General features: G+C 43.9%; 1 long non-coding RNA gene across 1 annotated transcript; it reads left to right on the top strand.

Annotated features, from left to right (window-relative positions):
* Positions 1 to 12,900: 12,900 nt before the first annotated feature.
* On the top strand, positions 12,901 to 15,129 carry LOC137149299 (uncharacterized). The gene is made up of 2 exons (XR_010918732.1): positions 12,901 to 13,051; positions 13,815 to 15,129. It is a non-coding gene; the product is annotated as an uncharacterized lncRNA (long non-coding RNA).
* Positions 15,130 to 23,763: the final 8,634 nt, after the last annotated feature.

The following is a 23,763-nucleotide window of genomic DNA, read 5'->3' as shown; positions in this document are numbered from 1 at the left end:
CGTAGCGCTGAAGTTGAATTCCATGGGTTGCATTTGCATCAGTGTAAACACAGCACAACGTGGCCTCCGGGAGGTATCCCATAATTCTCTGTTGTGACCACTCTGGACATTTGCGCTCTACTGTAACATGACACATAAACAGGAAATTTCTTCTCCTCTCAAGCCCTGGGAAATTTTGAATTTCCATTTCCGGTTTGGACAGCGTGGAGAGAGCTTTGTAGCTGAACCGCTCATGGCGTCTGCATGGCCCAGCATGGAGTCGACCAGAGGTCTTGGATCTCATCGGTCTGTGGGGCGAAAAGTCTGTTCTGGCTCAGCTCTGAGCCAGCAAAAGATATGTAGATATATACGAGAAGATATCTCACGGCATGTTGGAGAAGGGGCACAACAGGGATGTGCAACAGTGCCGCGTTAAGATCAAAGAGCTGAGGCAGGTTTATCAGAAAACTAGGGAAAGTAACAGCTGTTCTGGCTTCTCGCCCAAAACATGCTGCTTTTATGAGGAGCTGCATGTGATTCTTAGCGGTGACCCCATCACTGTGCCACTATGCAGCGAAGATATCTCCGCAAAATCCCAGTCCAGAATGAATGAGGAGGACTCTGGAGGATGAGGAAGAAGAGAGCAGGGTGCAGGAGAGCAGGGTATCCATTCTCCCTGAGAGCCAGGACCTGTTCATTACCCCAGAGCAGCCCTGCCACACACAGGATAGCAGGACTGATCAAGATGCCAGGGAAAGCACATCTGATGATTGTGTGCGGTAAATCTAATTTTTGCGGTTATGTCCCTAGTCCAACTTCTTAAAAGGAGATTGTGTTTTTGAGAGGATGGGCTTCCTGGGTGTTGCCAAATTTCAGTGGAGGGTTACTCCTGGAACAGACTATTTATGTGCAGAGGTATGCTCCGAGAATCCTCTGTGGATATCTCAAGGAAACTTTCATGTAGGTAATCTGTAATCCTATGCAGAAAGTTTCTGGGCAGGGCAGCCTTATTTCTTCTTCCATGGTAGGAGACTTTACCCCGCCACTCTGCTATTAAATGAGCAGGCATCATCGCGGAACACAGCATAGCAGTATAGTAGGTAATATGGCACAAGTTTAAAATACCTGACCAATACAGTCACTCCGTGTTATTCCTCTGCTGTGGCTGGTGTCCCTGGGTGCCTCCCCAAGACAATTCCTTGTACTGGTATTGGTGCTATGGGCGTTATGGTTACACTGGTTGCCCTATGTTGTCTGCTGCTACACTTCACCCGCAGCGTCCTCTAATCTGTTTTGCCCACCTGCTCCCAAACCAGTCCTCGGGATGTTAAAGGGGAGCTCGGTAACCCCTCTCCTTTCTCAAGTGTGGATTGTGGATTTTAGTGGTAATTAAACCTCTCCATAATGGATACAAGGGCCCCTTGCTTACCATGTCTGGAATGCCACACCGACTGGTCCGCTACTTACAGATTGGAATGCGGGTCTGGCTTAGCCTTGTGAACATGAAGGGGAGTTATTTTTACATTGTAACATTTCTTTTACTACTTTGGGTCAGCTAACAATGGTAACTTTGTACTTTGCTTTTCTTACAGTCCACACTTCAGCCTTCAGCCCACCCTGCAGAACTCTTGCTGAAAGACTTTCCCAGATTAGGAAGTGGGAAAAAAAATGTGGGATGACATGTTTAGCGAACTCCTGAACGCCTCTGCGGCTGCTGACACAGAGCTCAGAGCCTGGAGGATGTCCTTGTCTGAAAAACTAGACATGGACATGGAACACAGAAGATCAGCACAGGAGCAGGAGCGTGATACGCAACAGGAGATGTTGCGTTTTATGAGGGATCAGTCCGACATGCTGAGGCATCTGGTAGAGCTCCAGGAAGAGCAGCGGCAGGACAGACTTCTTCTGCAGCCCCTCCAAAACGCTCCACTGCCTACCGCTTTGTTATCAGTCCCCACACCTAAGCGATCTAGGAGGAGGCTGAGTTGGGTGTAGAATGTGCTGGACTCCACACCAGTGGAGGTGAGCAGAAAGACGCGACGGCCCCTTTAAGAACTTTTAAGATCCACAAGGGCCTGCACCACCACTGAAAAGTATCCCTTCTGGTTTATGTACTCTGTGGCAAGATGGTCAGGTGCTAGGATAGGGATATGCGTGCCATCAATTGACCCCCCCACACTTTGGGAACCCCATTGCGGCAAACCCAACCACTATGTCCTACACGTTTCCCAAAGTCACTACCTTTCGTAGCAGAAGTCTATTAATGGTCCTGCACACTTACATCACAGCAGCTCCAACGGTGGATTTACCGACTCTGAATTGATTCCCAACTGACTGGCAGCAGTCCGGGGTTGTCAGCTTCCACAGAGTGATGGCCACTCGTGTCTCCACTGTCAGAGCTGGTCTCAAGTGAGTATTCATGTGCTTCAGGGCTGGGGACAGCGCCGCGCAAAGTTAAAAGAAAGTGCCTACTTTTGCCTACGAAAGTTCTGCAGCCACTCATCATTATCCCACACCTTCATAACGATGCGGTCTCACCAGTCTGCGCTTGTTTCCCGAGACCAGAACCGGTGCTCCACGGACTGAAAATGATGCATGACACCCTTCAGCAAACGGGAATTGTTTCACTCTATGGCTTGCAGCAGGGCGGCCGCTGCAACATCGCTATTTTCTGTGCTGTGACTTCTGTCCTTCTCACTCTGCGCTTGCCCCTTCCTCCCCCCGCACGTTTCCAGCTCGCTCAGCCCCTCTCCCCAGCAGCTGAGCCCAGGCAGGGAGCAGAGGGGTGGGGCAGGGCAAGGCAAGGCAGGGAGTGGAGAGGTGGGGCGGAGCCACTTCTCCTGCCAGGTGAGGGCGGCCACTCGGGGTCACTGCTGCCTCTGTGTAGCACGGTGGCTGTCTGTGAGAGCCCTGCAGGAGAAGCGGCTCCATCCTGACCCCTCTGCTCCCCACCTGGGCCTGGTTGCTGGGCAGAGGGCCCAAGTGAGCCGGAAACGTGCCAGGGGAGATGTGCAGCATGAGGAGAACAGAGCCCACCCCCCAACAGGTAACTGTAGTGGGGTGGGGAGAGTGCGGGGGCCCCAGGCTGGGCACAGGGCTGGGGGTTGGTGGGGAAGGCACTGGGAACAAGTTCCCTCTGCTCAGCTCAAATTATGAGCATTGCCTGTGCCCCTCTTCTCCCAGCTGGACCTGAGCTGACCCAAAGGCACATGCTTCCTTCTCCAGTGGCCCCAGCCCCCAGGAGCCGACGGGATTGGCTGCCTTTACCCAGGGAGATGGGGCTGGAAGGTTTCTCCCAGAGGTGACGTGGGGTGTTCTCGTGCCCCCACCCCTTTAAATTGTGCCCCACAGTATCATCAGGTATGGGTCATCTCCGGTGCATTCATGTGGGTTCACCTCCCCCGCCCCCCCACCCCCCCGCAACTGGCTCACAGCTGCTGCTAACTCTGTTGCTGCCGGCTGCTGCTTTCCCAGCTGCCGCTGGCCACTGCCTGCCACTCAGTGCCACCTCTGCTGCTATCAGTGCTGCTGCATGGCACTCACTGCCACTTCTGCCATGCCATGTTCTGAGGTTCTGCCCCTTACCCAGCTCTTAGTGATGTTAGCAGTTAGTGGGGATCGTCACTTCTAGTGCAGTCTCTAAGTTGTCTTTTACTGCAACCCAGTTTTCACACCAGGTCTAAGGCTTAGCCCCTAGACCTTCTCATCAGTGATGTCAGCTCTAGTAATTGCTGAACAGAAACAAGGGCTCTCAACTGAGTCTCAGGGCTTGTCTATACTTAAAACCCCATAGCTGCACACTGCAGTTCTTCAGTGTAGACACCACCTCCCATCCACATAGGAATCCACCTCCCTGGGAGGCAGTAGCTGGGTCAATGGAAGAATTGTTTTGTTGACCTAGCGTTGCCTACACAGGGACTTAGATCAGCTTAACTACGCCACTCAGGCATTTGCATTTTTCACACCCCTGAGCAATGTAGTTATGCCAATCTAATTTTCTAGTGTAGACCAGAACTAATCAGCATTGTCTTTAAACACCGGAGTGAAAAGGGTCAAATGGTTTCTAGATGGCCCAAGGTAGAGTCCACACTATAAGATAGGAACATCTGGCCCCCACCTCCTCTTATTTGCACTGGGATTTGGCATCCCTATCCCTTGCTCAGCAAGTGAGGTTCAGCTTACGGTGACCCCAAACCCCATGAGGGCATGTTAAGTACATGTTAAGTACTGCTTTTTACCCATATGATAAGGATAACAACACTTCATTACCCATGCATTCAAAGCAGCCAAAATTGTTCACTTTGGCAAAGCAGCTCCATCTGCTGAATACCTAGACATATTGGCCAGGTCTACATGACGGATCTATACTGGTATAACTACGTTGCTTGGGGGTGTGAAAAATCCACGTAGTAACTAAAAAATCTGATATAGTTACACCAACCTAACTCCCTGTGTAGACAGCGCTACGTCGATGTGAGAGCGTCTCTTGTCGATGTAGGGAGGTGGATAAAATAGGTTAACAGGAGAAGCACTCCCATCAATGTAGTAGCTGCACCACTATAGCGTTCTATGTGAAGACAAGCCCCAAGTGTGTCTATACAAATACCCTCTGCTCCTGTATTCTTTTCCTCCAGTTCATCACTAGATGTCAAGGGAGAGCTCATTCAGATGCTGCTTAAACATAGTATTATTTTTGATAACCTAAGTACTTAGTATCAAACAATTAGAGAAAAGAACACCATGACAAATGTACTGTAGTGACAGGCGTTTCTTTATACAGGGATTCAGAGACATTGAACTCTGTATTACTAGTTCACATCTGGCTAAGGTGAGCATAACGGAAATCTGTTTGGTAGCCTATGTGAAATGAGTTGGTGATTACAGTCTAATGCTTAACGGACAGATGTCTGTTGATTTTGGACACTTTGTGATCAGTGTGGATACTAGTGAGACACGGTACACCCAATTTGCAGATTAATAAGGTTTAATGTGCAAGGTTTTCTATAAATATACTAGTTAGATACAAAGCCTAAAATTAACTACAATATATCATACTCACTAAGTCTGGAGAGCTAAGCAGTCACTCAGAAGGCTGTATACAGGAACAGCTTTCTTCAGGCGCCCGCCAGGGAGTCAGTGGATCCTCTGGTCCAACCAGCAGCACCTCCCATGAAGTCAGGTGTTGATGGAGCGCCCCCTTTTGTCTAAGTGGTAGTACTTATACCCTTCCATAAACAACCCTTAACCCTTCCACCCTTAACTACATTCCATTCTCACCATGATAATTGGGGTCATCAAAACAACATCTGGTGATAGGAGGGGCGGAGTAAAAGTATGCCCTTTGGCAATAAAACAGAGTACCCCCAGAAGTTCAAGGATAACTTGTTGTTCCCATCACCGTTATCTATGTGCAGCTGCAAGCAATCAGTATCTGTATTTTGTCTTATTATGTGCCGTGCTATGCAGAAACTGAGACATCCATAAGGTTATTCAGTCTCTGCCAACTGGAAGATGTCATGCTACAGGGGTCAGAATAGCCAAGCAAGCAACTAAAACTATGCTAGGCCTGTAGGAGAGTGGTCAAGCAACTCAAATTGTACTGGGCCTCCAACAATGTCCATCTCAGAAAAAGCACTCTGTCACTTGGTAAGTTTGTTGGCAAAGGCTGAGGACTAGCAGTCAAAAGAAGCCAGGATGAATAGATATTTTACATTGAAAATGAGTCTAGGATGGAATTTTAACTGATTGACAGGTAGGATGAACAACCCTGTCCATCCTAGAGATGGTCTCTCTGCGTGGGAATTTTGGGACATTGATGAGATGTTTTAGTGAACTTTGCACTAACACAACCTGTGCCTTACCTATTGTTTGGATAAGGAGAAGACTTCTATCATCACGGCTAACAACCTGATACTGTGCAGAAACAGTAAAAATTCACTTAACAAATAAAATGCATTGTGCATGTTTACATTGATTTTCAATACAGAATTTTTAAAATAAATCTTAGCTGTTGCTTTGAATCCTGACATTTTTGTGTTTCCAACACTACTTTCTTATATGCTTGTGTAGTGTCTAACACATTTTGGGCTTTACTGTAATATAAATAATATTTACAGAAGTAGAACAAGTTCTTATGCAAAATCAGAGGGAGATTTGAGAAATGTCTTGCATAAATACTTTAAATTATCTTTCCAAGAGTTTTATAAATTAATCATGAGGGTAACTGTAGTGTTGATTGATGTAGTAAATGGATTAATAGATTCCAAGACCAGAAGGGACCATTGTAATAATCTAGTCTGACCTCCTCTATAAAGCTGGCCATAGAACTTCCTCAAAATTATTCCTAGAGTATATATAAATTATTGTGCAAATGTGGCACTAGAGATGCAAAACCAGTGTTTGTTAGTGCGCCACAACACGTGAGTTAGATGATTTCAAGGGTGTAAGTCCAAGATGGCATTCAGTGGTGTGGAACATGAAAAATAAAAGAGATTAAGTCCCAAGTACATTGTAGGGATGGAGTAAGCTGGAACAATGTGACTGAAAGTTGTGCAACTCTCCTAGCCTGAGCTTGCAGTGAAGCTAGTAGATACATATTGACACAGCCTGTGGTACTTATGACAGGTGGTAGCTAAATCAAGAGGAACCAAGGCAGAAAGAGAAAATATGAAACTCCTATCTGCTCTGAATGCCATGTAAAGAAATCCTGTATATGGCCACAAAGATAGCCCACAACTACACATGTGAAAGACCTGACCCAAAACAGGGAAAGATACCTTTCTAATTTATTTCCAGTAATATGTAAGAGTATGTTATAAACCTTGAAATGGGGTTTTTTACATATGATAAAACTGGAACTTTTTAATGAAAATAAAAATATACACATATCTTCCACTGAGAATCCTATTGATAGCCAGAAAGATGGAGTGGGGGAGGATCTAATAGGCAGACATTAAATTTTTTAAAAATTTGAAAAAGCCAGAGGTTAATAAATGGAAATAGACAGAGGTTTTAAAAGTAGGCAAAAGATGGAAAAAATCTGGTGCTGTCAGAGTCAGCAACTTGTGCCCTAGCTAGTATATATGTCCTTACCCAATCCCGTCTCCCTGCTGTTTCTTTGATAAACTTGCAGCATCTTGGTTTAGAGTCAGCTTAGCACAATGGAGCTCTGAGCCTGGCTGGGGCCCCTTGGCAATACAGATACAATACAAATAATAGACAATAATAACAAACCTTGAGATGTGCTGAGCTCCTGCTCAACACTGTTAACTCTCATGGGATTACAAGACCATCAACCATAACAATATCAGAGTCAAAGTCAGAGTATGAGGCCAAGGCAGCCCAGACAACACCTTGGAGCAGCCCAGAAAATATTAAGTGGGATTCAAGTAAGGCCAGGGGTGAGGGAACCCCATAGGAGATCTGGGACTATTCAGGATCGTGTTGGAAGGGGTTTTGGAATTTCCACCATTAGGTGCAATCCAGAAGGCTAACAGACAAATCCACTCTTATGGCATGTGACATTCAACATTCTGCTAAGTAATCTTTTAAAAAATAATTTGTTGTCAACGTAAGCAACGCAGAGTTTACACTGACTCTGCATTGACTTAATTACATCGATTGTGACTCTACGACCCTCAGGGAGGTGATGGTACTAAATCGGCCTAGAGAGGCACACAGGTTAGTGGGAGCCAAATTTAAGTGAAAATACTTCCACAGCTAGGCCAACACAAGTCATCTTACGTCGACCTAACCATGTAGTGTAAACCAGGCCGTAGTCAACTTTTACTCTTTTGTTTCTCTTGCATATATTTACCTTTTTCCTTCCCTCTCACTTTCTCCTTCTTCATTCCCCTGTGTTGTGTTCTCTCTCTGCTTCTTCCTTCCACTCCCTCACTCTCTTCTTCGTGCAGTCTCACTCCCCTTCCTAAAACTCATTAAACCATCACTCTATGCAACAGCATCTTTTCTAAAATACTCACCCAGTCTTTTCCTCCTACCACTCCATAGATCTAGTCACCCTTCACTTGGCTCCATCCCACCAAGCCACTCTCTGTCTCTGCATTTATAAGGTGTCAATCACTAGACTAAGCAACAAGGCCCACACCCTCAAAGGTATTTAGGTATGTGAAATCAATGGAAGTTTTGTACCTAAATACCTTTGAGAGTGTGGGTCCAACTCCGCAGTGCTTTCTCCCTCTAACATAGAACTAGCGTGACCTGAAATAGCTTTGAAAAGCAATCTGCACTGACTTCATCTCCCTCCCTTTCCTCACAAAGTCTGCTTCTTTATTTCTCTCCTATATACAGAACTTCTAAAAGCAGGGTGCATGGTGTAGATCAGGAAATGTGGCTGGAGTACAGCAGCTTTCCAGCTGTTCCCAGCTGCCTACACAGCCTTTAGAGCCAAGACAACTATCTATAAGTTAGGGCAGCCCTGAGGCTGCCTTAATTTACACCGGGGCCAAATTGGTCCCTGGCTAGCCCCAGAAGCAGGCATAAAACCACCTTTGCCCCAGACTGCACCCAGGTCCCGTGCTGATTGCAACTTGGCCAGACATAAGAATGAATGGCTGCAAAACCAACTGTGCCTGGCTTATCTCATTAAAAAAATAGCTTTTTTATACTTAAAAATCTCATGACATTCAATTATGTTATTTTGGGCACGTCTGCTGGGTACTGGGCCCCACTGGAAAGTGGAGAATTTCCCCATCCCAGTGAGGTAAAGCTCACATTTTTAGTCCTGAAGAGCCCTGAGGTTTTTATGTATAGACAATCTGTTACTGTCCCAGGACTGAATCTTGCACCATCGTGGGCCTCAGGCAAGCACAGTTTTGTGGAAGAAATTCTATAATTGAGTGATGAGTAAGCATTTCTCTGGCAGGTAGATTTTAAAAACATAGTGATTATTTGAGGCGCCTTGGGGCGGGCAGGGATTGAAATGTTAAAATGAGTCCTGGGGGTGATAGATTAGTGGACAGATGACATAATCATACATTGTTGTTATTATTATTTAATTTTGGTAGCACCTAAGCACCCAACTGAGATCCAGTCTCCATTGTCTTAGGCACTATCCAAGCACATAGAAACAGTTCCTGCAACAAAGAGCTTAAAACTAAATAGACAAGACAGAAGTAGTATCCCCATTTTACAGAGAGGGATCTGAAGTACAGAGAGACTAAGTGACTTGCCAAAGTTTACATGAGAATTCTGGGGTGAAGCCAGGAATTGAAACCACATCTCCTGACTGTTAGTCTAGTACCTTCACCACAAGACTATCCTTACTCTTTTAGCATGTGATAATATATATTATTTATTCTATATTTATGTTATGGTAATGCCCAAAAGCTCCAATTAGGATTGAGACCCTATTATGCTGTGCGAACAAAGAAAAGAGACAATCTCTGCTCTGGAGTACTTAGTCTAAAGATGCAAAAAAAAAACAAAGGGTAAGGGAAAGGGATATCACATAGAAGCAAAATATAAACCGTACAGGTATGTTACCCATACAACATACAAGCAAAATATAAACTGCACAGATGCATTGCCCATATGCACGAGAAGGATAGGACGACCTTTTCTCTGTCTTCTCCCAGCCATGCTTGAAGTGAGCAGAAGCTGAATACCAACATGCATTTTTATCTGGAACGTAGTACCAGTATGTTTTTTCACCTCATATAAAAAAAGAAAAAGAAGGGCTTATTCTGCTTCACTGGAGCAAAAAATAATACAATAGAGTACCATTCAGCAGCACAAATAGCAACTGTTCTGTGACTTCTCTGTTTAAATGGTATCCAGGGTGAGAGCCACATATTTTTTGTTAGATGGCTGCAGAACTGTGTTGTGGTTTGTACTGTAGATACAGAAGGGAAGAAAGGCTGAAAATGCCATTTTCAATTAAATAATGAAGTAAGATATTAAAGTTTCATTACATCCTACTGCAGAAGGCTATGCCCCTGGCTCTAGCAGTGTATTTCTATCCATCCTGCTTTTCCAACATCATTCAAATGAAGGGCTAGATTGTGCCTGTAGGCACAGCACTGAGCTAGGGGTCGTCCATAAATTGCACCATTTCTGGCACAATGCCCTGCCTCCTTCCCCCTTGATTTGGCAGGGGTAGAGCATAATAATTTGCCGCTGGATTCTAGTCTGTAGCTGCTTCAGGGTTCTGCCCTGCTCAGAGCCAAGTGGCCCCTAATGGCTGAAAAGGGAAACTGCAGGCAGCTCAGGAAAACTTCCTCAGATGCCTGTTTTCTTGTGAGAACAGAGGAGCTCGACACAGTTGACCTGCAATCCCAGCATTCCCAATAATATTGTGAGTGTTGGCTGCGCTGGATATGTGGCATACCAGGGGTTAGCGAAATAAAGATGAGAACCAGATTGGGGCAGTCTGACAGAATTAGTAATGGCATGGTGTATATCTTGGGGCCAAAGGATATTGCCAACCCCAGGGTTCAAAAATTATGTCAGGTCCCCAAATATCATGAGATTAGTTTAAAAAGCATGAGATTTGAAAAATAACACTTTTGAGGTCCTTTTTTATTCACCTTCTGCTGTTGACACAAAGAGGGTTCATCTTTTCAAGCTTTTCTCTACAAACATGAGGGCTAGAAACTTTTTTTTTAAAATGGAAGCTGAGATTCTCAGGTAATAACCTGAATCCAGAAGCTGGGGCTTTAAGAAAACCCCTAAATATCATGATACTGGTGATAAAGTCATGAAAGTTGGCAAAACCTGATACACTCTGCAGTCTGGCTGACATTTGAGTTCTGTCTCATTTGCCAAACTTGGATCATACATTTCCAGACAAAATCCTAGAAGAGAAATCCAATCATAACATCAGCAAAGGGACACAATCAAGTTAACAATTTTGAGCCAAACCCTGGTCTTACTGAAGTCAATAGCAAAACTCCTATTGACTACAATGGGACTAAGATCTGTCCTATATACTTTTATTTTTTTAGACATTTTTTAAATCCATGTCTAGATTTCTAGAAACCAAGGCTGGCATTACTGGGGAGTGGGGATGGGATCTTTAAGAGGCCCCAAATTATAAGAAGATTTGGGCTTTTTTGTTTTCTTCAACCAGGTGTTCCCCCTCCTCCCCCCCTAAATTGTGAGTTGCAGGTTTTGGGGCTTTTTTTCAAAATGGTCTCTTGTTTTGGGGCTTCTCACTGCACCCATTTTGAAAAGAAGCCCAAACAAGTTTAGTTTTCACTGGCACCGGAGCATCATTTCCAAATTCTCGATAGACTGGTGCATGCCTGACTGCTGTATGGGTTCGCAAGTCACAGCAATATGGCCAAGTGGCATATGCACAGGCGGGCAAGGGTAGGGCCATGGGGTTGGACTCATAGCAGCAACTCCAGGTGGTGTCACACGGCAGCTTTTCCAAGTCCATGGTGCGCATACACAAACATGCATTGCAGCCTGGCTTTAATGCCGCAAGTATGACTTGCGACCCCATGCAGTCTGCAAGTTGCTGCGTGTGCGCTGCAGTCTTCAAGTTGTGCAGTGCAGTCTGCAAGTTGCTGTGACAGGTAATGAATCAACTGACCACAGCATGTGTGCCAGGCCTGCCAGCTGAGACCACATATTTGGCCAGGAAGGTCAGGTGAATGATCAGGGCTGGAAGGTCCCGGGGCAGTGGGTGAGGGGCTGGAGGCAAGTTGTTGGTGAACTGTGCGGGATGTTGGAGGGTGGTGAAGAGAACTGTGGGTGCTGTAGGGAGATTGGGGGCAGTGGAATGAATGGGCGAGAGGTGGGGGCCAGAATGTTGGGGGTGAACAGGCAAGTTGTTGGGGGGCTCTGCAGGATATTGGGTCTGTGGGGTGAATGGGGGATGCTGGGGTTGGGGTTGGCAGGGTTGTTGAGGTTTGTGACTGGTGGGGATGAAGTGTTAAAATGTTGGAAGCTGTGGTCAGCAGAATGTATGTTAGGGAGGGATGCTGGGATGTGGGGGCTGGTGGAGGGTTGTTGGGGTATATGTGCAGTGGAAGTGGGAGGAAGACTTGCTGGTGCTTAACTCGGTGTCAGCTCCCTGGCCCCACCAGTTGGTTAGCCACCCAAACAATCACCTCAGGACTCTGCCAACCCTTACTTTGCAGGTTAACAATATGTGCACCCTAGTCCCCAAGCCATCTTGAAATGTTCCCTTGCAGTATCTAGCCCTTCATCATGGACACTCAGAGAAATGACCGGGTCTGCTGTCCCCAAAGGAGCGTGCACGCAGCGGCCTGTTTGGTTCAACTGAGAATCAGTTCCAGTGTAACATCACAGCACTGAGATGTATTTATAGTGAAAACAATCATAAGTTTATTATGAAAGTCTAAGAATTAAGAGATAGTGACTAAGGCTAAGTATGGAAACAAAAATGGTTACATATAAAACAAAAAGTATAACATGCTTCCTGGAGTCTACACTTAACTTTAACAGGCTAAAACCCTCGTCTAAAGATTTCTGATGCTGCTGCTTCCTCCTTTGAGACCAAAATTGTATGTGGTGTACTGCAAAGAATGTCTGTGTTATCTGGTTGCTCTCTTAAAAGGTGGAATATTTTTTTAAAATGAGGATATTTCCCTGAAACCCCTTTCTGAAACAAGATGGGAGGCATGCACATATGCTGTAAAATCTGTTGAATAACAGCTCCCCCAGATCTGTGATGCACTTCTCAAGTTCCATGATGTACCTCTGACAGTATGGCTTGCTCAGAGGCAAAATCATTGCAAAAGAAATTGTCTATTTACCCTTTCATGGTAGCCCTCATACAAAGGTATAAGGAATACCATTCCACTGAGGACAGATGCCTGGAGCTATCTGTTTACCTGATTAGTCCCACCCACCTGAGGAAGAGCAGGACTTTAATTACCTGACCTTTATAAAAGACAGCAGTAGGAAATGGAGACCCAAAACTGCAACACCTTTCCAGAAGACTGAGTGCTTCTAATAGATGGCTACTGCAGAAAGAAACTGCTCTAAAAAAACCAAGCAGACAGGAGAGGAGACTGTTTGGAGCCCTTTATTGCTGAGGCTCTGCAGTAAGAAGCAGGAAATCTTGTTACTGGTGTTCTTGGTGAGAGAAACAGACTTGGGAAGGGACTACTTTGTTTGTATAAGGGAAGAGTGTGCAAGGGTTTTGATTATGTTTTGTTGAGAAGTGTGGTGGGGTGTGCAAACCTCCCATTGAGCTGGAAGGGGTTAAAGAACAGTACTGGGCTCAGGTAGCCCCTCCCCTCCAGTCCTGTAGAGCATGCTCCAGCTGGAGATTGGATTGTAAAGGGAGCAACTTAGTTCAGAATGGGGAAGAGGGTGGATCTACCCTGAAGGCTCCTGGACAAGAGTCTCTGGAGGGACTAAGACTGTATGTGGAGCCCAGATGGGGTGGAGGGGTTGATTACCATTTATTTTGCCTTCCCCCCCCCGATTTAGACTGGAAGCTGGGCAAGAGCAGCAGATGTTAGGGAGAGTAATTTGGATGGGGGCAATAATTCGGGGGCAAGACATTGTTGACCCTCCTGGGCTGGAGCCTGGTGGAGTGGGTGGGCCCAAGCACTCCTACCGCTGTCCACCTCACTACACCTCTGATTAAAAGAGGGCCTGGGCTGCAAGACCTACCCATGTGGAGGTGGCACTAGGCCACCTACACACCTAGGACTCTATTACAAGATGTGCTTAAATAAAAGCAACGATCCCTTGCTGAAAACTTCCCTGGATTCCTTAAGAAATCCCAGACAGAATTAACCCTATGGAGTGAGCTGACACAGCAAGAAAAATGCTTGGTCTGATAGGAGGAAGATACTATAAAATAGGCCTAATCCTTTTTTTCACCTCACCAGAGATGATGGCTGCGGGGGGCATGTGGCTGCTTGGCTTGTACTCAGTATGCTCAGTAACATCTGCTGATGCTGGCTGCCCTCACTCTGCCCTCCCCACTATTGGCAGGCACAGAATGCCTCTGTACCTCACTATGTGGTACAAGGTACTGAAAGAAATCAACGCACTCAGCGAGCAGTTTCAAGGAAATTACATGGATTTTAATACGGCCTATCAATTAATAGAAACAGCAGCAGCAACAACATTCCAGGATGATTGTGAGACAGCCAAAGAAATGGCTCATGAGTTGAATGTAGAACCAATGTTTCCGGTTATTCACAAGAGACTATGACAGAAAAGGCTATTTGAGGATGGAACAGCTGACAGTGAAATGGATATAAAAGACAAGTTCAAGATTGATTTCTTATATTAACTCCTGAAGATTGTTATTACAGAAACTTACAGCAGGTCGGAAGGATTTTTTTTTTTTTTACTATGTATGGCTTCTTACATGTACTTCCCAAACTGGATGGTGACTCAGTGGAAAAGATATGTAAAGAATTGGCTGCATCTGAAGCGGATTTATCAGCTGACCTATTGAATGAACTTGTGACATTAAAATGTATTTTGAACACCAACAAAGTAAAAACTCAGCATGAGATTCTGAACTTTATCATTAAGAACGAACTGCACTTAGTATTTCCCAGTGTTTACCTAGCATATCACATGTATTTAACCATTCCTGTTGTTGTGGCTTCACCTGAATGTTCTTTCTCCAAATCAAAGATAATAAAGACATATTTATGGTCTCCAATATCACTGAAGAACTTGAGTATTTTAGTCCTATTATTTATTGGAAGTCAAGTTGGAAATGATCAATACTTTTGCATCCATAAAGGCAAGAAAGATTGTGTTGTAATGATTCTACCTCAGTATATGGTGAACTTTTTTAATCTTTTTTAAATTTAAGATGAAGTGATTACTTTGTCTATTTCAAGTGAGGGCCTGATGTCTGCTTTAATTCATCAGTTATGCAGTAGGTAACCTGCAGTGAAGTCCACATTTTTTAATTGTTTTGCTTTCACAGACATATAATTCCAGCAGCTACCATCACCAGTCAGGATTTAAAGAACATCGACTAATAAGCCAATTGATTGATTGGTTTTTTGTTTTTTTTTAAATCAGTATTGTATTGAGAGAGGCTTAGCTTTAAATACAGCTTCCTTTCCTTGAAATTATTATTAAAACTATTTGTAGTGATGTGTAAGGGGGCATTCACTTCTTGAGTGCCTCCTTGCAGCTAGGTACACTATTGCAGTCCTTTTCCTGCTCCTGGAACCCCTACAGGCTGTCTCCCTGCCTCTGCCGCTCTTCTCTGGCTCAGCCCTCTGGCAGGGTCACATGGTCAAAATGAATTCCTTCCATAGCAACAAAGAGTCCAACAAATAAACAAACTATCTGCCCTCTTCAGGGTCTCCAGCTCTGGGCCCTTTGGATCCATCCCTTCTCTCATGCCTCCAAATGAGACCTGTTCCCTTCTTGAGCTTAGGTTAGGCTTGTCTCTGCTTTTCAGGACTTCGTTGGTGGGCAGTGGGGGAACCAGGCCCACCCACTATTCTGGCTTCCAACTCAGGGACTCTGTAAACAGCAACCAAGTATTGCTTCATTACTGCCTCTTCCATAGGCTGCTTTCCTCCTTGCTCCTTTACCTTCACCCTTAGCTCAGAGCTAAGGTTCTCAGGTCCCTGTCACCCTGCAAACCCAGCTATGCCTGTGCAGCCAGAGACAAACGGTGTCTAGTCCTCATACCCCTCTGGCCAGAAAAAAACACCTTTCTCTGATTCCCAGATCCCAGCTTGGAACTACCCTACAAAGGCCCTGCAGCTCCATTTATCTGAGCCTGCTGGGCTCTGATTGGCAGGCGCTAGCCCTTGGATTACCAGGTCTCTGTAGTTTCTAATAAGGTGGCTGCTCTGGAAAAGCCTCTCTAGGCAGGCCTGGAGGACCCAACTTTGCTGCTCCATTGCTCCCACATTGTGAACTGTGGGACCTCCTTCAGGGAACTGCAAAGGCCAGGTGCTTTCATCACATGATGCCAGCTGAAAAGTGAAAACTGTATGGAACTTTGTGCCTTGTCAAGCCACAGTTTCTGAAGTGTGTTATTTTACTGATTGACTTACTTTGTGAATGTGTGTGTTCCTAGTTGCTGAGTAGCTCTTAGTAGAGTTTTACTGTTTCAAGTTTTTTTTTTTTTTTTTTTTATAGCACTGGTTGAAAATTACAAGACCAATGTTTTGTTTGCCATATAAGCAGATTCTGTCTGGAGCATCTTCACAGTAAGAACAGTATAATTCAGCATACTTTGGTACATGCTTTAAACCACTCATTTGCACTTGGGGTTGTTAGCAGAAATAAATAAAAAATTAAGTGCAGTGTATAAATTGTATTTCCCTTGCCTTTTAGTGTGTAGATATAATAGAAAACAATGTTGCAACATTGTTACTATGTCACTTAATTCTATTTTCATTATGGAATTTTTCCTTTTAGTCTGGCAGGGAAAATTTATACTTAAAACAGCAGCAGATTGGAGAGTCTTCATCCTTTATATAAATTACAAATCATAGCAAAATACTTACACGGTAGCCAAATTCCAAGATATTCCAGGAGTCTAACTAGCCCCTGGATTTCTGGAAGATTATCTGTTTTTTAAATAACAACATTCAGGGGCCACAATATCCATACACCCCCTCCCAATAATTGACCCTGCTAGAAATTTTTCACAATTCCTATTCCACCGGCTTTGAAGACCTTCACAGGGATGCCATCTGGGCCTGGCACCTTGTTGTTTCTAGTCTGAGTAATGTCACACCAAGCATCCTCAGAAGATGGGGGGGTCGGCAAGAAGTTCTATTACTGGTGCAGAGGAATGGACTTAATGATGGCAACTGAGACTTCAGATTTGTGGGTCAATAGAGCCTCAAAATGGTCCTTCCGATGTTGCTTGAGGGCTACATTGTCCTTAAAAAGGGTGGAGCTGTCCTGGGATCGCAGAGAGGTTGTGCCGTTTGAACTTGGCCTGTAGATGGCTTTCGTAGCTTGAGAAAAGCGTCTCATGTCATGTTGTTCAGCAAAACCCTGGATCTCCATGGCCTTTGCTTGCCCCCCACTGATCCTTGATGTCTCGCAGCCTCCTTTGAACTACAGCTTTAAGCCGATAATAAGTCTCTTGTTTTTGCTGGTTAAAGGAGTCATTTTGCCAAGTGCAAAATGTGCTTCTCTTCTGATGAATAAATGCTAGGATTTCCTTGTTGTTCTCATCAAAACAATCTTGATGGTGGTGAGTGGAATATCCAATTGATTCAGCACATGCCTTGTGAATAATGGTCTTGAACTCCTCCCAATGTGTTTGGATGTCACTGATGTTGTCAGGTAGGTCAGAGAACCTCTGAATGGGAAGAGTCTCATGGCTAGTGTAATTTCGAAATGCCTTGATGTTAAATCTCTTCTGAATTCCTTTTTGTTTGTTTGTTTGTTTACCACGTTGTGGTTCAAGCTGCATGTTCATGATTGATCTGACTAAACGATGGTCCAGTGGTCGTCCATACCATGGCTCGTGTAATATAGACATCGGTATGATCACGGGCTCTGATGAAGACATAGACAAGAAGATGCCAGAGTTCAGAATGTGGCTGTTTCCAAGTGGTCTTATATTTGGCCCTTGGTCTAAAGATGGTATTTGTGATAAGCAAATCATGCGCCACACATTTACTGAGGAGAAGAATGCCATTAGAGTTAACTTTTCCCACTCCTTCTTTCCCAGGGTGACATCCCAAATTCTGGAGCGGCACCAACTCTTGCATTGAAGTCACCTATGAGGATAAGCTTGTCTTCCTTGGCTGTGGCAGTCAGAACTACATCTACAGCACAATAGAGCTGCTCCTTGTTGTCTTTGTCACCAAGTGTGGGAGCATACGCACTGATGACTGTGGCATACTGGTTGTTACTAAGCTTAAGACAGAGTCATGAGACCTTTGTTAATACCTACAGAGAGTTCTAAAATCTTGGTTTTTGATGGCAAAATCAACCTCATGAATACACCTCTCTTCAGATGGCTTTCCTTTCCAAAAGAAGGCATAGCCACCTCTATCTTCTTCCAATTGGCTTCACCTGCCCAATAGGTCTCATTTAAGGCAGCAATATTGAAGTCATATTTTGCAAGTTCTCTAGCTATTATGGCAGTTTTTCTTTCAGGACAATCACTGTTCGGGAAATCCATGAGAGTGTGAACATTCCATGTGGTGAACTTCCATACTTTGTTTTTTATGCTCTGATCATAGGTAGATTGATCCCGCTGGACAAGATCATCCAGCGGGGGTGTAATTTGAGACAGCATATGTTTAGGGCACCTTTTCTAGCCCCTTCCCCATTCATGATGAGCCGAGGGGATTATGAAAAGGACTGCTCAGTCCTGGTTGCAGCTGCCAAATTGCGCTTCTGTCTTACAAGCGCAAGACGACTAACACACACCCACCGCCTGCATGCAGATTTGTGATTAGGGACACCCAGAGGTAACTGCTTCTGTCCCCACCACCACTCATCCATTGCCATAGGAATTTGTTAATGGGAGACGTTAACACCCCTGGCAGAGGCCTATGTATGACATCTTTTAATGTGTGGGAGTTGGTGCGCAGGTGGCAACCACACAAAACTTGACAGAGAAGAGCCCTGGACCTGGTGGTAGGGAAATCTGAGACAACAGGAGGCCTCCGTCCTACTGCAGCCCTCATCTGCTTTCACAGTCACAGAGCACTGACAAGTTCTCAAATACGCCTGTTCAGCCATTGTGGTCTTGAAGTTTGGACTGCGGTTCCTCTGGAACTTCACCTCAGAATTGTTTGCCAAGGGTGACCCTATCAGGACTACAGAACTCCGGACGACATAGTTCTTAGGGTTAGTGGGACACAAGCCTTTCCATCACAACACAGTAACAGTCCAAAGAGAGGAAAATATTATGTAGCTTCTATTAAAAAAACAAAACCACAGTTAATAAACCATAGTTGTTTATTATGTGTCGGTGGAGTCCAGCAAACGTCCGTAAAATCAATATGTCACTGTCTTTACAAAACATTACAAAAGCTAGAAATGAACAATTAAGGGACCTGGCCAATTCTCCCCAGGCACATAAATCCTTCGTCTCTCACTGTCTGCATGACTTACACTGCACATCCACACTGGAATGTTGGGGTGGCTGATGATGCTCTCACTGCTAGGTCCCCCACCCCTAGTACTGAAGATGCTGATGGAGCTGTCCCTTAGGCCTGGAATGGGTGGGCTGAAGATGCTCTCAATGCTGCCTCCATGGGGAAGCTGAAGAACTTGACTGTGGAACTTCCTTCCACAGCAGAGCATCCGGAACAGTTGCTCTTTTCATGGGGGATGGGAGGAGGGTGAGGCGTGGGACCCAGCAGCAGAGGCAGAACTGTGACTGAAAGCCCAGTGCAAAGGCAGCAGTGGCAGAATCAAGAAAAATATATGGCTCGTGTGTGTGTGGGGAGGCGGGAATTTATCTGTATTTGGAGGCAGAATAAAATGAAGGTGAGTGGGTGACAGTGTATGTGGGCATGGATGTCTACAAGTGTGAAGGCAGAATCAAGTATGGGGGGGGGGGGGAATCAATCTGTGTCAGGAGGCAGAATCAAATGGTCTGTTTTCATTGGGAGAAGTAGAAATAATTGGTGTGTCCTGGAGGGGCGGGATTGTTGTGGAGGTTAGAATTAACAATCTGTTTTTCCAAATACATGCTTATTTAAGCAACTTAAAATTGTAGTGGAGTTGATTGGATAGTGTTGGCAGGTATGAATCATCAGGGGCCCCACTTCTGTAGCAAAGATGAAAGTAGCTGCTGGCAGTACTTCAGGCCTCCACACCCCATGCTTTGGGTGTGACTGTCTTCAGATTTTGTGTCCTGTGATTTTTTTTTTTTTTTTTGCCTCTCTCTCTCTCTTTCCGCTCCCATCACCACAATATTTGAGCTCTCTACAAAAGTTAAATAATCCACAGGCTAGATACCCTGCTTGGCATGTCCAAGGAGTAGGCATGCATGGCTTTCCACCATCTTTCCACCTCCAGATCCTGGTGGTAGCTGGGGGTAGTACAAACCTCAGTGAAAACTGGAGCAGCCTCTAACTTGTGCTGGCTAGTTCTTCTGGCCCAGGATAGCCAGCATGCCTTGAACTCTAGCCATTCTCTAGAGGATGTGGCTAAAACTGTCTATACCTGCTTTATGCCACCTGGGGATTGCCCTACACAATGGACATCTCCAGCTAGATATTTACATCAATTCTTCATTTCCTTTGTTCCATCACAGCATCTCAAAAACGATGGAGCTGGGGCCAGGATCTTGTCCTGTGTAGCTATTCTACAGAGAGACTTGCAGCATTAGACATTCATCTTCTAGCAATGCTTAGTATATAATAGAAAAAATATTCTTAATCAAACGTTGTTTCCCCAAAACGGAGTTTCTGGAATTCTCCAGCCAATGAAGATCCAGTGTGGTGACCGTAGTGTTCATGTCTTGCACAGTGTTTGTTTTGACTCTCTTTACGGGGAGAATTGCATTGTGAATCATCTAAGTCCTGAATCTAGGGCTCAAGTGGCAAATAGGCCTGTGCTGGGCCTTTGCACAGGTGTGAAATTCCTTCAATAGGAACTAATAAAGGGAGAAAGAGAAAAGCAGAAAAGGTGGGTGGAAATGTGCCTAAAAGAGGGAGGAGGTTAAAAGCAACCTCAGAATGAAAGGGCTGTTAAGGGGAGCAGAAAAGGTAGCATAGAGAAAGGGGAGGAAGAAGAAGAAGAAAGGAATAAAAAGAAGGAAGGAAGGAAGAGAAGAGGAGATGACATAGTGAAGTCTTCTGTGTAAGGAAATTAATTTCAGAATGAAACTGCCACTTCATCAGAATGAAGCCAGAGAAGTTCTCTCAGGACAGAAGCAATATGCTCAGAAATCCAAGTTTTAATAGTGAAGTTCACCACAAGCTGCAAATTGCTCAGGGAAGTAGCAGACAGATTGCAAGTAATGAATTTCAGAAGTGAAATCAGGATGAAATAGAAGCCTCAGTTCCCCTTTGAGATAACATATGCTCTTACCTGGAGAGGTTCCTAAGAGGGTTGCGGGAGCTTTAGAGAAAGCACAGGTTTCAAAATTGCAAACTTCAGAAATAGGAAGAAAGAATTGCTTTCTAAAGAAACAACTAGGAGAGAAGATTCGTCTGCTGGGAGAGGTCAGTCCGTAACAACCCTGTCTCTAGTCATCACTGAAAGACTGAAATCAGAAAGGCAATTGTGCAAGGCAGCCAGAATTGCTGCAAGGGCTGACAGATGTATACTTTTTTCCTCCATATATCAGAGATGGGGCCGAGCCACCAAGTTCAGCTCTGACTTCAGATCCAAGTTTCCTCAAAGTCTGGATCTGGGATTTTTGAGCAAGGCACAAAGTTCATCCGAACTTCTCCGAAGCTTGAGAATGTTCTGGTCTAGGCTTTTTATTTGTCTCTCTGTGTTGATGTATAAGTATCTAAATAAAACAGAACTATTTTCTTTCTGACGATAACAGCAGAACAATACATCTTATTATGAATGGTACACAGATATTAAAAATAAAATAAAATGAAAAATGGTATGGTCAAAAACTACTATGGAAAGGGGAATGTTAAACACGTTGACATTGCACTGGTTGTAAATAGGAGCCTCCCTAAAAGTAATAGCTTGGTATTCTGTGAGCATTATATATATATATATAATGTGTAGAGGGAATGTTGAATGAATGGCAGAATGCAAGAAGTGGGAGGTTTGGCGGCTGAAAAGATCAGGTTACATGCAGAGGAGACATAAAAAGTTCAAAAGCGAATACCACAATAAGATCAAAGTATTCAGTCAAGTATTGAAATGAAGTGGTAGTTTCAAAGGATCTGACCAGAATTTCCTTAACATCAGTGGTTAATGTCTTTATTTTGGAAAGTAGCAATAAAGCTCTTTTCTAGGTGATTTATTTATTTTTTTAAAAAACCTTCACAGCTAATGATTTCCTGTGCTTTGGTAATGTCAGCTAAAAGTTTCTAGGTGGATCTGTACAGTGCAAGTTCTGTCTGTTTAGATTCTTTATGGTTCATTCTTGCCATCTGTCACTTCATAAACAAACACTTGAGGAACTGTTTTATACTTTCTGTGATAACTTGGAGCCTAATCCAGATCTCATGCATCCTGTGTATATTATTATTATTTATTATTATTATTTGTATTGTGGAGTGCCTAGAATGCTTAAATGAAGGATCAGAGCTCCATTGCGCTAGGCATTGTACACATATTTTACCAAAAGCCAGTCTCTGCCCCAAGTAGTTTACAATCTAAACACAAGACAAATACAAGACAAAAGATATGGGCAGCTACAACAAACAGATGGGGGAGAGGCACTAGGCGGCAGTGAGACACTTATAATTAGAGTACCAAGCAGCAGTCATAGGATTCTAGCTGTCTAGTCACTGTCAAGTGTTTTGTACACATCAAGGCCCAGGTGGGTTTTAAGGAGTGATTTAAAGAAAAATGTAGCGGCTTTGCTGATTTTTTGTTTTATAGGGAACTCTTCCCATGCATTAGGGGTTAGTGGTATGGGAGAAAATAAGGAAAGAAACTTAGCGTAACTCCAGTTAGTTGAGGTAGGCACAAATCTTGTGTTACCCCTGTTCAACTGTTTGTCATATGCTGTATACTGTGACCAGTTCAAGGAAATTCTGTGCTTTTGGAGTGAGAAGATGAGATTTTTATCCTTGCTGTTGCTGAATTTATTATAGTTAGAAGACTTTAGATGCAAACTCCTAGACAATCAGGAGTTAAAGATCATGTTATATATATCACTGAAAAGTCATTTTCCCTAGCTTTGGAATATATTTTTTTATAAATATGCTTTCCATGTCATAATCATTTGTGAAACCTTAATATGTTCATTGCTGGGATGAGTACCTCAGTTAATTGATTCTATATTTAATATGCATGTTAAAGCTGACCTGGGTAAAGTTTTGCTAAAAGATCCATAGAGCTGTGTTAACAATATTTTTGATTTGCATAAATATTATTCAGCTAAAGTGTTTGCAACATAAAGCAGCAAAAATATTTCTATAAAATACAGAAAAATATTTATGCAAAAACAAAAACTCCATGTTTTAATACAGGGCCTCCCAAACTGGGGGCCTCAGCCCAAAGGTGGGTCTCAACACAATCCCACATGGTCCGCCAGCACATTCTCCAGCCAACTCTTAGTAATCTTTAACTCCATGTGATGGGTGTAATCTTGTTTAGTTTTATACAAAATTGTGTTTTTCCCTGTTTGAACACCACATTTTGCTTTCAACCTTTTTTAAAGTGTAGTTTCACTAAAAGGTTTCAAAGATCTCGAAGCATTTCTTTGAATGCATATTACTAGAGATTTCTGTCGTCATAATCGTTTACATTCAAATGAAAAGGAAACATGTACATTGTTTATTTACAGTGTTATGGTTTATATGTACAGTAGAACCTCACTTATAAACACCACCATAACGAACGGACTGGTCAATCACACACCTCATTTGGAACCAGAAGTATACAGTCAGACAGCCACAAAGACAAAAAACAAAACCAAACCGGAAGTACGGTACAGTACTGTTGAACTACTAAAAATATAAAGGGAAAGTAGCATTTTCCTTCTGCATAGGTAAAGTTTCATAGCTGTAATAAGTCAATGTTCAGTAGTAGACTTCTGAAAGAAAAACCATAACATTTTGTCTGGTTACAAACATTTCAGAGTTATAAAAAACCTCTGTGCCTGAGGTGTTCATAACTCTGAGATTCTACTGTATGTAATAATTAAAATTAATCATTTTCTTCGAGCCATGTTAATAGTGGGCCATGGTGCCTATTGCAGTGGCACAGGTGGGCCTC

Source organism: Emydura macquarii, unplaced genomic scaffold (assembly GCF_026122565.2).
Source record: "Emydura macquarii macquarii isolate MOO-44397 ecotype Brisbane River unplaced genomic scaffold, CSIRO-AGI_Emac_v2 contig_719, whole genome shotgun sequence".
NCBI classification, from domain to species: domain Eukaryota; kingdom Metazoa; phylum Chordata; order Testudines; family Chelidae; genus Emydura; species Emydura macquarii.
The sequence above is the reverse complement of the archived record's forward strand: the minus strand, read 5'-3'. Positions and strand labels throughout refer to the sequence as shown.